Source organism: Sciurus carolinensis, chromosome 9 (genome assembly GCF_902686445.1).
Source record: "Sciurus carolinensis chromosome 9, mSciCar1.2, whole genome shotgun sequence".
Classification (NCBI taxonomy): Eukaryota; Metazoa; Chordata; class Mammalia; order Rodentia; family Sciuridae; genus Sciurus; species Sciurus carolinensis.
Genome location: NC_062221.1, coordinates 10,672,484 through 10,684,814, shown reverse-complemented (window position 1 = coordinate 10,684,814; position 12,331 = coordinate 10,672,484).

The window sequence follows — 12,331 nt, the reverse complement described above, 5'->3', positions numbered from 1 at the left end:
TATACATACAGATACACCCTGATTTAACCTAACCATTTTTTGACTGTATGGGAGCTAGACTGTATGGGAGCTAGTACTTCTTACTTTGAACTTGTGTCTTTGTTAGGCTACTGACGTGTGGCAGGACTCTCTTCTGGGGCTGGGTAGCAGCTGAGGTCCGAGGTCCCTGTCAATTATGCTATTGTGAGGGTGGACACTGCTACTCTGGAGAGTGCTGAGTTGCCAGCGATTTTTGGATACCGGTATTTCAGTAAATGACATTAACATTTTATTGCAAAATAGGCTTCGTATTAGATGATTTCACCCAATAGTAGGCTGATGGAAGTGCTCCAAGCTTGTTTAAGCTTGCTGGTCCACCATGTGTAGTAGGTGAGAGTGTAAAATGAACTTTTTTTTTTTTTTAATTTATTCTCATTGTAAACAAATGGGATACATGTTGTTTCTGTTTGTACATGGAGTTGAAATGAACTTTTGACTTTGGTATTTTAAACTTAGGATAGCTTTATAGGGATGTAATCACATCAAAACTTAAGGAGCATCCATACTGATAATGAGGGGGTAGAATTATGAAGATGAACGGACATAAGGCTTAGTACAGAAGGAACAAAAAGAAAAAAATACGGATTGTAAAACTAAGACAGACCACTGTCCAGTTATCTGTGCAGCTATGACTCAGCAAGTCTTTTGTATGGATTCTTGTGCTGGGCACAAAGGACATGGTGGCAATCAGAAGGGATATAGACTCTGCCTTCGTAGGACATAGAACTCCCTGGGATGAAAGTGAAAATATTAAGCAAATAATTGTTCCAGCCTGGGACATAAAACACGGGAACTCTTGGGCTGGAAAAGCACAGAAAAGTCTGACCTCAGCAGAGACCACAAGTGTGTACGCATGTTATTGTGTGCGTACGAATTTCGTAAGGGTTGAATAAACATAAGCAAGAAAGGGGGACCTGGCAGAGGAAGGGTTTTGAAGGAGGCAGTAAAGCACATCGGAAGAATAGAGGTGTGTGTCTGAACGTGCACAGAGGGGGCAGAGAAGATACAGATGGAGACCAGAGAGTTAGTAAGCATGGGTATGTGTAGCCTTTGGCCATGGAAACAGGTGGGTGTTGTAAGCCTAAGAGAAAACTCTTGAGAACTTCTATGCAGAGGTGGTCTTTTAAAAGAGGTTATTCCTGTTGTAGGTTGGAATTGGATTGGAGGATTTCCAAAATAAAAGGGGAGACCGCCAAGTAGGTGGTTATTTTGATAGCTCAACGTATTGATTTTATTTTCACTAATTGCACATTGTGGTGTGCTCACATTTTAAAACCCTTTCTGGTTGGGGAGAGTTTGGCCCTCCTGGACTGGCTGGTTCTTAGACATAGTCTGTTTTTCACCCCGACACATGCCTTTCATGTGCAAACAAACCCTGAACCACATCTCCTCTACCTGGCCCATACACTTAAGGAAGAGGATCTTTCTTGATCATTCCAGGGCCAGAGAGCAGGCAAGCAGGGGTAACCCCTACACCTTGGAGCCCCAAATTATTCAAAACTGTTCCTCCTGCCTGACCATATCTTTTCCTCTAAAGCCTGAGACAGGCTCTGGCTTTAAGCACCATCTGCCTCTTGACAACCCTGAGGCTTCTCCAGGTGGCCTTGCATGGGGCCCTGTGACTCCTGGACTGACACCTAGCCTTGCTTTCCTGGGTCTCTCTCTACTGGGCCCTTCCTGTGGCCACACCCAACTGACCACCATGTAAATGAACAGAACACTCCAGCATGAGCTGGTGATGGTGTGGACCAAGATGCTCTGCTGGTAGTGCAGACCAAGTAGAATCAGATTCAGCAGAGAAATGTTTAGGTTAGATATTTAGGTCGAGAAATCAGAAGACCTGCCAGTGTGGGGCAGATGACAAAACCTGAGTAAAGGATAACTACTAGCTTACTCAAAATCTGAAAATCCTGGAGAAGAAGGAGATTTGGGAAGGGGTAATGTGATGGGAGATCATTGTTTGGTTTTTGGTTCACAGGATTTTAAAGAATCCAAGAATAGCTATCAAGTGGATTTTTAGATAAAAGTTATGGGGTTTGGAAAATAAGTCTGGACCAGAGGTATAATTAAAAAGAATCATAATGGGGGGTGGGAGGGGTTAGTGTTGGGGTTAGGGTTAGGTTTAGGGTTAGGGATAAGGAGGGTGGTAAGAATGGAGGAAGGAAGGACTGTATAGAGGGAAAAGAGGGGTGGGAGAGGTGGGGGGGAAGGGAAAAAAATAACAGAATGAATCAAACAACATTACACTATGTAAATTTTATGATTACACAAATGGTATGCCTTGACTCCATGTACAAATAGAGAAACAATATGTATCCCATTTGTTTACAATAATAAAAAAAAAAGGACACCTTAGTAACTGAAAAAAAAATCATTCTCTGAAGTAATTGGAGAAAGATTAAAGGCAAGCAGATGGAAGGGATAGGTGTGCTATAGTATAGAAGTCAGAGGTAAAAATGTTTTTAGGAGAATCCATATTGCTGGCAGCCTAAGAATATGCTATTGAGCTTCATGATCTCATCCGATCAGGATAGGGATTTCTGCTCTATTATCTATGAAACAGGATTTTTTTTTCCAGTTGCACCCTAGTTAAGCTCACAAAATTCTTAGTTGTTACTAGATTACTAGAGAGAGGGGTAGAGAAGAAAGAGACAACTCCCATTGAATAGCAGGCTCCTGCGAACATAAGCAGCTTATCTTCCTCTGCCGAATGATGCACAGGGCAAGTTTAGCTACAAGTTATGTTTCACGGTAAGAGGTTCTTAGTTATATGATTATTAAAGTGCAGTAGTATGGAGATTTTACAAACAGTGTTCTTTGCTAATGTTTATTGTACTTCTCCCCCAGGAAGAAAGGTGCTGTATGTTCTCCTGATTTTATACACACACGCACACATTGTAGAAAACTATTTTAAAAATGATAAAAAGAGAAAAGTGAAAATTCATTGAATACCTACTAACCTAAAATAACCACCATTAACATTTTAGTAATTCCTGCATCTTCTTAAGCACCATATATATGAATCATCTTTTAGCATTACAATTATTTTTTAATCTCCCTATTCCCTTTCTTCCTTTGAGGGTTGAATTTGTATGTCAGCCTGACGGAACTAAAGAATGGCCAATATATGGTAAGACATTATATCTGGGTGTGACTCTGAGGGCGTTTCTGGACAGGATAAGTCATTGAGTTAGTAGACTGTAAAGAAGAAGATGTGCATGGGCATCATCTAATCCAGCCAGGGTTTAAATAAAACAGAGAGGCAGAGGGGAGACTAATTGCCCCTCCCATGCCCTCCTCCTCTTTCTCTTCTTCTTTCCCCTCTTCTTCTTCTTCTGTTAGAACCTTTGTCTTACCCTGCCCTCAGACAGCAGAGCTCCTGATTCTCTGGCCCTTAGAGTTCTGATAAATTATGCTTCTGGTTTCCCTGGCCTTCCAGGTTGTAGGCAGTACTATGGGAATCTCAGCCTTCATCATTCTGAGCCAGTTGCCATAATAAATCTTGCTGGGCATGGTGGTATGCACCTGTTTTCCCAGAAACTTGGGTGGCTGAGGCAAGAGGATCAGCCCAGGCAACATGGCAAGATAGCAATTCTAAAAGCAAGCAAACAAACAAAATTAAATAAGTAACTTCTTGTAGCCTTGGGATATAGTTGAAGGATAAAGAGCATGTTCAGCCTGAGCAAGGCTATAAGTTCAATTTCCAGCAGCTCGACAATTAAAAAAGTAACTAAATAAAAGTCATCTTCCATATCTGCCTATCTTATTGATTCTGTTTCTAGAGAATCCTGACTAATACACTTCGATATTTTAACTTCCAAATCTCTCAGAGTCTAAGCAACTGATTTGTTAAATCTGTTAGTTTTTGAAACCTCTGAACATGCTAACTTTATGTTTTTCCTCATTTAAAGTGAAAAATGCCCCATTTTAATGTATTATAATAATACAGATAGCAGATGAATCATAGTATGAATACCGTGTCATCTATGTGTGGATACCATGCCATGCATATGTGGATACCATGCCATGCATGTGTTTTTAAAGTTCTTTTTAAATTTTGGAGATTAGGGCTCTATCTGAAGTGCATGTGGGAAAGATAATGCAAAAGAGCAGAGACCTTCTTATTAAAAGAAAAAGGCAGAGACCCTCTGATATAACAAATATATCTAGTCAACATTAACCAAACCAAAATGGGTGTGGATAAAATCATTGAGTTGTGCTGACTGTGGTAAATACAAGGACAGTACCTGAGATAAAACAATGGGACCATGAGTTAAGGACATTGTGACCATTTCTGTGAAACAACCCGTCCCTTTGGAGGCCCAAGAAGCTGCTGGTTTCAGACCAGGGTAGTCTGACCCCCCACCTCCAGCCTAGCTCGCCCTGCTAGCCCACCAGGTGCAGCCTGAAATAGATAAGCTGAGCTGGCAGCTTGCACTCCTTGGGGGGAGGGGGGAGGAAAAAGATCCTTATTGTAAGTCTGCCAGGGTTTTTTAAATGGTTTTCACTTTAAAACCAGCTTGCTGAAGTCACTCACTACTACTGCCCAATTGCCGTAGTGGTCCTGATATGTCAGTCTGTTTTTCTTTTCTTTTTTTTACTCTCTTTTCCTGAAATAAAATTTTTTCCTACTTTAGTTTCTGGTGGTCTCACTATGTATCGATAAACGGACCCCACAACAATAACAACTCTTGATAATAGAATGGCTATTATTAAGAACACAAACAATAATAGATGTTGGCAAGGATGTGGGGGGAAAGGCACACATTTACATTGCTGGTGGAGTTGCAGATTGGTGCAAACAGTCTGGAAAGCAGTATGGAGGTTCCTCAGAAAACTTGGAGTGGACCCGCCATTTGACTCAGTCATCCAACTCCTCAGTTTATACCCAAAGGACTTAAAATTAGCATACTACAGTGATGCAGCCACATCAATGTTTATAGCAGCTCAATTCACAATAGCTAGATTGTGGAACCATTCTAGATGCTCTTTAATAGATGAATGGATAAAGAAAATGTGGTATATATACAAAATGGAATATTTTTCAACCATAAAGAAGAATAATATTATGGCATTTGCAGATAAATGGATTGAATTGGAAAATATCATGCTAACTGAAATAAGCCGATACCAAAAAACCAAAGGCAGAATGTTTTTCCTGATAAATGGATGATGATAATGGGGGTGGGAGGGTGGGGAGTGAGGGAAGAATGGAGGGACTTCAGATTACATATAGGGAAATGAGAGGGGGTATGAAAAATGGTGGAATGAGACAGACATTATTACCCTATGTACATGTATGATTACACGAATGGTCTGAATCTAAAATGTGCACAACCATAGAGATGAAAAAATGTACCCCATTTGTGTACAATGAATTAAAATGCAGTCTGTGAAAATAAAAACGTAATTAAGAAAGAAAGGAATACATTCAGGAATTAACTGTCTAAAAAAATCAATATTACTTTTACATTCATTGATTCTCTATTCCTAATTTCCTTTGTGGTATTTTCCTATTCCACTTTTTAATTTCTTAAAATAAATGCATAGATTCTCCATTTCCAGTTATTTTCTTAATACTTAAGAAATTAAGATAAGGAAAGAAATCAATAAGTGGATGAAATAGGAAATGCAAGCCTTTCTCCCCTCCATAAAAATAACAATTGGACACATATTCTTAAATGATAATAGCCTTGGGAGGACTCAAATACACATTAAAAAAGAGTACGGCAACACAGTGGAGCAAAAGATAGCAAATAACTGCATAGGAAGGACTGTTGCGGGGGTTGGCCTGCCTGAGACGTCCGGAAATGGCGAGTAACAAAGAAGAAAGGTGGCCCCATCCATGTGAGCCACAGTTTAGGTGTCACTGTGGTCCCCAGTGGCCTTCTCTGCAGAGGACACTGGAATTGTTCTACACTTAGGGCACCAACTATCATTCCCGAAGCAGGTTCCACGGACAGGGTGACATTACGGAGCTCCACGCCCACATCGTGGTACCCTTGGACTGGCGCCCAAACTCCTCCCAATCCCACACACACCCTGACCCAGAGCCACAGCTGCTGTGCATGTGGCTACCCTAACTGCAGCCGCCTCAAACAGCACAGCTACCACTGCTAAAGTCTAGCCCGGTCCCAAGCCTGGCAGCCCCGGTTAATCCGCATTTACCCATGCTACAGGCCCCGGGTCTGGATCCTCTGAGTGAGCACCTGATACCGAGCCAGCACACAATAAGCTGGTCTGCTACCTGAGTCCCAGCCCAGGGGTCCAGTTAACCTCACCCCAAGGAAGAGTACACGAGACATCCTCTGACCAAAATCTCAAAGATCAAAGAGAGTGTCATGGAAACAGGAGAAAAAACGATCCTAACATACTTCTCCCAAAGCTATGAGTTTGAAATTGTCATAAGAAATTCTGCAGGGGAGGAAAGAGTGGGATGATGAGATATTCCATCATGGAGAGGAAGGAAACAAACAAAAAAATGCCAGGCAAGTTTAACCCAGCAAAGTTGTCCTTCAGAAATAAAGACTTTTTCAGAGAAACAGAAGCTGAAGAAGTTCATTACCACTAACTAGATCTGCCTTATAAGAAAAACTAAGGGAAGTCAGAGTTGGAATACTCCCACGTGGCAAATCGTATATGTCACTGGTATGAATTTCAAAAGACAAAAACTATTCAAAAATACCTAGAACTACAATGATTTGTCAAGAGATATCCAATATAAACAAATGTAAACCGTGGTATCAAAAACATAACCTGTGTGTGGGCAAGTTGTTCTGAGGTTCCTGAATGTATTTCTTTTTCCTTTTAAAAGTAGATTTGGGGTATAAATGGAGGAGTGGTATAACTGGGGCAAAAGGTGGGCCCATTCCAAGATTTCTGAGGAATCTCCACACTGCTTTCCAGAGTGGTTGCATCAATTTGCAGTCCCACCGGCAATGTACAAGTGTGCCTTTTTCCCCACATCCACGCCAACACTTATTATTGCTTGTGTTCTTGATAATAGCCATTCTAATTGGAGTAAGATGAAATCTTAGAGTTGTTTTAATTTGCATTTCTGTAATTACTAGAGATGTTGAACACTTTTTCATATATTTATTAATCACCTGTGTGTTTTCTTCTGCAAAGTGTCTGTACATATATGATTACACAAATGGTATGAATCTGCATCATGTACAACCACAGAAATGAAATGATGTACCCCATTTGTATACAATGAATCAAAATGCAGTCTGTAAAAAAAAAAGAAAATTTTTTAAAATGTAGGAAAAAAAAAAAAGTAGATTTTGACCTAGTAAGTAGGACATGAGATAGCAAAGGTCATAACATTAAACCACAGTTGGAAAACTGTATTTATTTCACTGAATACATTCATATTTTGAAATTTTAAAACCAAAATTTCGAATAGGATCTCTTCTCTCTTTGCAACTGTGTACAAATTCATATATTCATAAAGCTCTCTCCTGTCTCCGCTCCCGCCTTGCTTCCATTCTAAATCCTTTGGGAACAGTCCCTTTCTCTTTTGGCCACTGGGCCCTGCTTTGTTAGTGTAAGAAACCCACGAAAAACACACTGGACACAGGAAATCACTTAAGGGAGTTTCAAACAAAGTGTCTCCTTACAGGGTAAGAGAGAAAATGAGAGGAAAAGAGAAAGGACGCACGCAAGAGAGAGTGGAAAAGCCAGGAGGAGAAAGAAAGTGAGCAGGAGACAGAAAGCAAGAGAAAAGATGGCGGGGTAGCTACCGGGAAGCAGTTGAATTCCCCAGGGCTAACAGGGGACCAATAACGGAGAAGGATACTTGCAAGCTGACTGATGAACCAGTAGCTAGCTAGGATGTTCACAGACTGACAAGTAGTTGGGAGGTGGGGAAATGGCTGCAGCGGAAAGGGCGGGGAGAGCAGCTTTCAGACTGACAAGCTAGGTTGTGATGCAGTGGAAGGGCTGGGGAGCAGCTTTGTAGTATAGTTAGGCTTCACAGAGCCGCTGTGTTCTTGCAGGAGGTTGTTTCCGGCCTCTCTCTTCTGCTGTGCTGAACGACTCAGACTGAGAGTGTGTGGTTTCCACCTCCTGATCACAGCTCCTCACACAGAAGTTGGCACCGGGTTGAGACTCAACCCAGGCTCTCGAAATCAATCAGTGAAAACTTCAGCAAAACAAGGAGCATGTCAAGACAAAGTCTCTCTCCTCTTCTCAGCTGAGGCCTGTGGAAGCAGTGCTCATTCCTTGTTACTCTGTTCTTTCTCCTTTTTTCTTCTTAATTTTTAATTTTTTGTATTTGTTCTAATTAGCTGTACATGACAGTAGAATGCATTTATACATTTTGATAGATCACATCTATCATGCAATCATATATGTACATAAGTTAATAATGTCTGTTTCACTCTACTATCCTTCCTACCCCCATATCCCTTTCCCTCCCTTCACTCCTCTCTACCTAATATAGAGTAACTCTTTAGTTCACTTATCCCCCACCCCTTATTGTGAATTAGCATCCATATATCAGAGAAAAATTTGATATTTTTTGGGGGGGGATTTGGTTTATTTTGCTCAGCATGATATTCTCCAATTCCATCCTTTTACCAGCAAATGCCATGATTTCATTCTTCTTTAAAGCTGAGTGATATTCCATCATATATTTATATACCACATTTTTCTTTATCCATTCATTTGTTGAAGGGCACCTAGGTTGGTTCCATAGTTTAGCTATTGTAGTTGAGCTGCTATAAACATTGATGTGACTGTGTCACTGTAGTGTGCTGATTTTAAGTTCTTTGAGTTTAAACTGAGGAGTGAGATAAGTGGGTCAAATGGTGGGTCCATTCCAAGTTTTCTGAGGAATCTCCATACTGCTTTCCATAATGGTTGCACCATTTTGCATCCCCAACAGTAAAGTATGAGTGTACCTGTTTCTACTTTTGGAAGAAAACTATCTTTCAAAGCTGTGTATCTCATTCTTCTTTAAAAGCATTGGTGCGGGTTCTGTGAAAATTTTATCGCCATACATAAACGTTTTAGGGACTTAGAAACAAAAAGATCCAGGTATATGAAAAGTGTAATGAGTCCCAATATAGCCATTTGTGATGGGGATTTAACTGCTTTGTTTGTGAGCTTCGGCTTAGGAAACAGATTACCTTCATCATGTGCTAATACCCCAGAGTCAATCTCAACTCTGCTCCACTGTGGAACAGCATCCTAGGGATGCCACCAAACACTCTGAAGGTGAATTCTGTAAACATGTCCGTTGGCAAAAAACAAATTATTACTGGGTCCAACTTCCAGTTAAACACTCTTCTTCCTCATATAGTGCTAAGAACTAATAGACATATTATCACGAATGTATTTTAAAACTGAAATCTCATTTCCATAATGATTGAAATATTTGCATAGAAAATATTGCCTACTGAATGTCTGAGAATCTAGGGAATAGCAGAGATATAATTAAAGAGAATATTTCTAAAAGACATAACTTCTTGGATTAAATTGTTATAGCGTCAGAAACGTCAAAACAGAATTTAATTAATGTTATTTTATCACTAAAACTTTCAGAAGTGTATCTTTGTGGTTCTCGTAAATTTTAACTTTTCTTAATTTCAGATTTCTTTGTCACTCTGATGACTTGTTCTCTCTCTGCTGTGAGCTTTAACACTCGTGAGAATTCTATTTAGATGCTTAGTAAATATGCTCCTCCCCTTTTATACACCGTAACATACAAGACTAGTATATTATGCAGACAGTGGTAGTATTGAAGGAGACACATATGATCGTCATATGTAAAAATACTAACCCAACAAAAACTGTATAAGAAAACATTTTAAAATGCTTTCATGTTTATTCAACAAATGTTCCCTAAAAGATTTTCCTTGAAGCAAAGCAATTTAATTTTCCTTTTCATATTACTCTCAGTGGTTATAAACTTAATTAGCTTCATATGCTTCACATGATAAATTTAATCTTTCCTTAGCACAACTTTTTGAAATCAAACTATGCACTAGAAAGGTTTAACTTTGATTAGTAGGACAAGAACAATAAGTAATCATAGCGATGAGATGCTAATTGGTGTCTGGGTGGTTCTATTCATAGTAACAATGGGACATAATATCTCTGTGTCCTTTTGTGTTCAACCACACTTTGCCAGATCATTTATTATCATGCCAATTATATTGCACTTGAAATTTACAGGTATTTTAAGAGCATAAAGAGACAGGGACTGATTTAAAATCCTGTCTTTTTTTAACAGGGAGGTATTGTGTAAACTTAAAATGATGCATTTAACCAAACTATTTTTGTTTTAAATTCCAAAGTTCAAAATGAGATAGTTCTGAAAGTTTTAATTTCTCAAAATTCCTGGTCAAGTTGTTTTTCCATTTTGATCAATTTTCTGAACAAATTATTCCCCCACTAAATGTGAACAAGAAACACATTAATTCACATTATATAAAAGGTGAATTTACTTTTATAAAAATTATCTTGAGTAACTTTAGCATGGAGCAATATTTTAGTTATAGCTGTTGAGATGGAATCTCTAATTTTTGCTTCGTGTGTCAATATAGCGAGTAGACATACTGTATAAGCTCATCCTGAAGTAAAACAGAGTTGACAAATACCTTATGAATTATTTCTCTATGTCAAATTTGGACAATTTCATAAGATTTCCTATAAATGTGTTCATAATACATGAAGAAAACTTGTTAGAAATAAATAAGCATAGCAAAGAAACTCTACAGTGAGATGGAAGAGTAACTTACTTTGCTAAAATTCTAAATGCAGAGGGAGGGGAGTGAGAACAGAAGGGAAAGTGGATAAGGAACAGGGGAAGATCAGGAACTGAAATCAAATTCCATGTGTGTATGGGTTTGTTGGGATGAATCCAATGGCTATGTATAACTATAAAACTCTAAATAAAAAACAGAAAAAGAGAGGGGAATATGAAAAATGATGGAATGAGATGGACATCATGACCCTATATACATGTATGATTACATGAATGGTATGAATCTACATGGTGCACAACCATAGAAATTAAAAGATGTACCCCATTTGTGTACCATGAATCTAAATGCAGTCTTTAAAAAAATTTTAAAAAATCAATCAATAAAAAAGGAATGTAAATTAAACATTCTAAATGCAATTATAAATTGGGCCTTTTTATTCATATATTGTATTCATGTATAACAATACTTGAAAAATGTTACTAATTTTTGATTTTATAATAGTATTATAGATTTGGTAGTAATCATATAATAACTGCTATCATTTATTGAATAGTTTCTTTTTCAGGCACTAGGATAAGCATTTAATGTACATTAGTACATTTCATATTCCTTGAAACTGCATAGAAATGGTCATTATCCTCCATTTACAAATGACAGCCAGTCACTTGTTCATGATCTCAGTTAATTTATGTGGAAAAAGGATTTAAATAAAGGTCAATGTTTTGTCAAGACATGCATTCTTTATAAGCAAAATTTAAAGAATATTTAAAATGAAAAATTACACATGATTTTATAGACAAATATAAATGTCAGAAATTGTGGGCACGAATAAAGTAAAAAAAAAGTAAACATCTTAAATATAAGCACATTTTTGTGCTTTTCATAGTACATATGAACACATATAAACATATTTCTAATAAAATGGATTGTTATTTGTGCTTCTGTTTCATATCTGTATTATTTTATTGGGAGAGAGGGGATATATGAATATATCTATCATAAATATATATAAATGACCAAACTGGCTCAAAGTTTGTACATTCATTTAAAATTTTCATAAACACTCCCAAGTGCCCTTCAAAAATGATTAAACATTTTTTTAACAGGGAGGTATTGTGTAAACTTAAAATGATGCATTTAACCAAACTATTTTTGTTCTAAATTCCAAAGTTCAAAATGAGATAGTTCTGAAAATGATTAAACATTTTTTTAACAGGGAGGGTTAGTGAACCCTCCAAATATTTTTAAAAGTGTCTAGGTCTCTCCACACTTTCCTGTGCTGTCTCTCCTAAATGTTTGTCATGGTAATTGGAAAATAACTGAAATCTTGTTTTATAAATTATGAACAATTAGCTAATGTAGTTTTTCTTTATTTCAGTTACTCAATCCCCTTTTTGCCTATTTAAAACCAACATACTTATATTCAGACTTTTAATTGATTTCAATTTTTTTGCAGTCATTTCTGTTTGAAGCTTTATCCTTTGCCATTAAGTGTGCAGCACAGAAAATATATTTTCTTCACTCTTGGAATGATTTACTTTTTTGTGTCTTATGTATAAATTTCATGTAGTCAAATT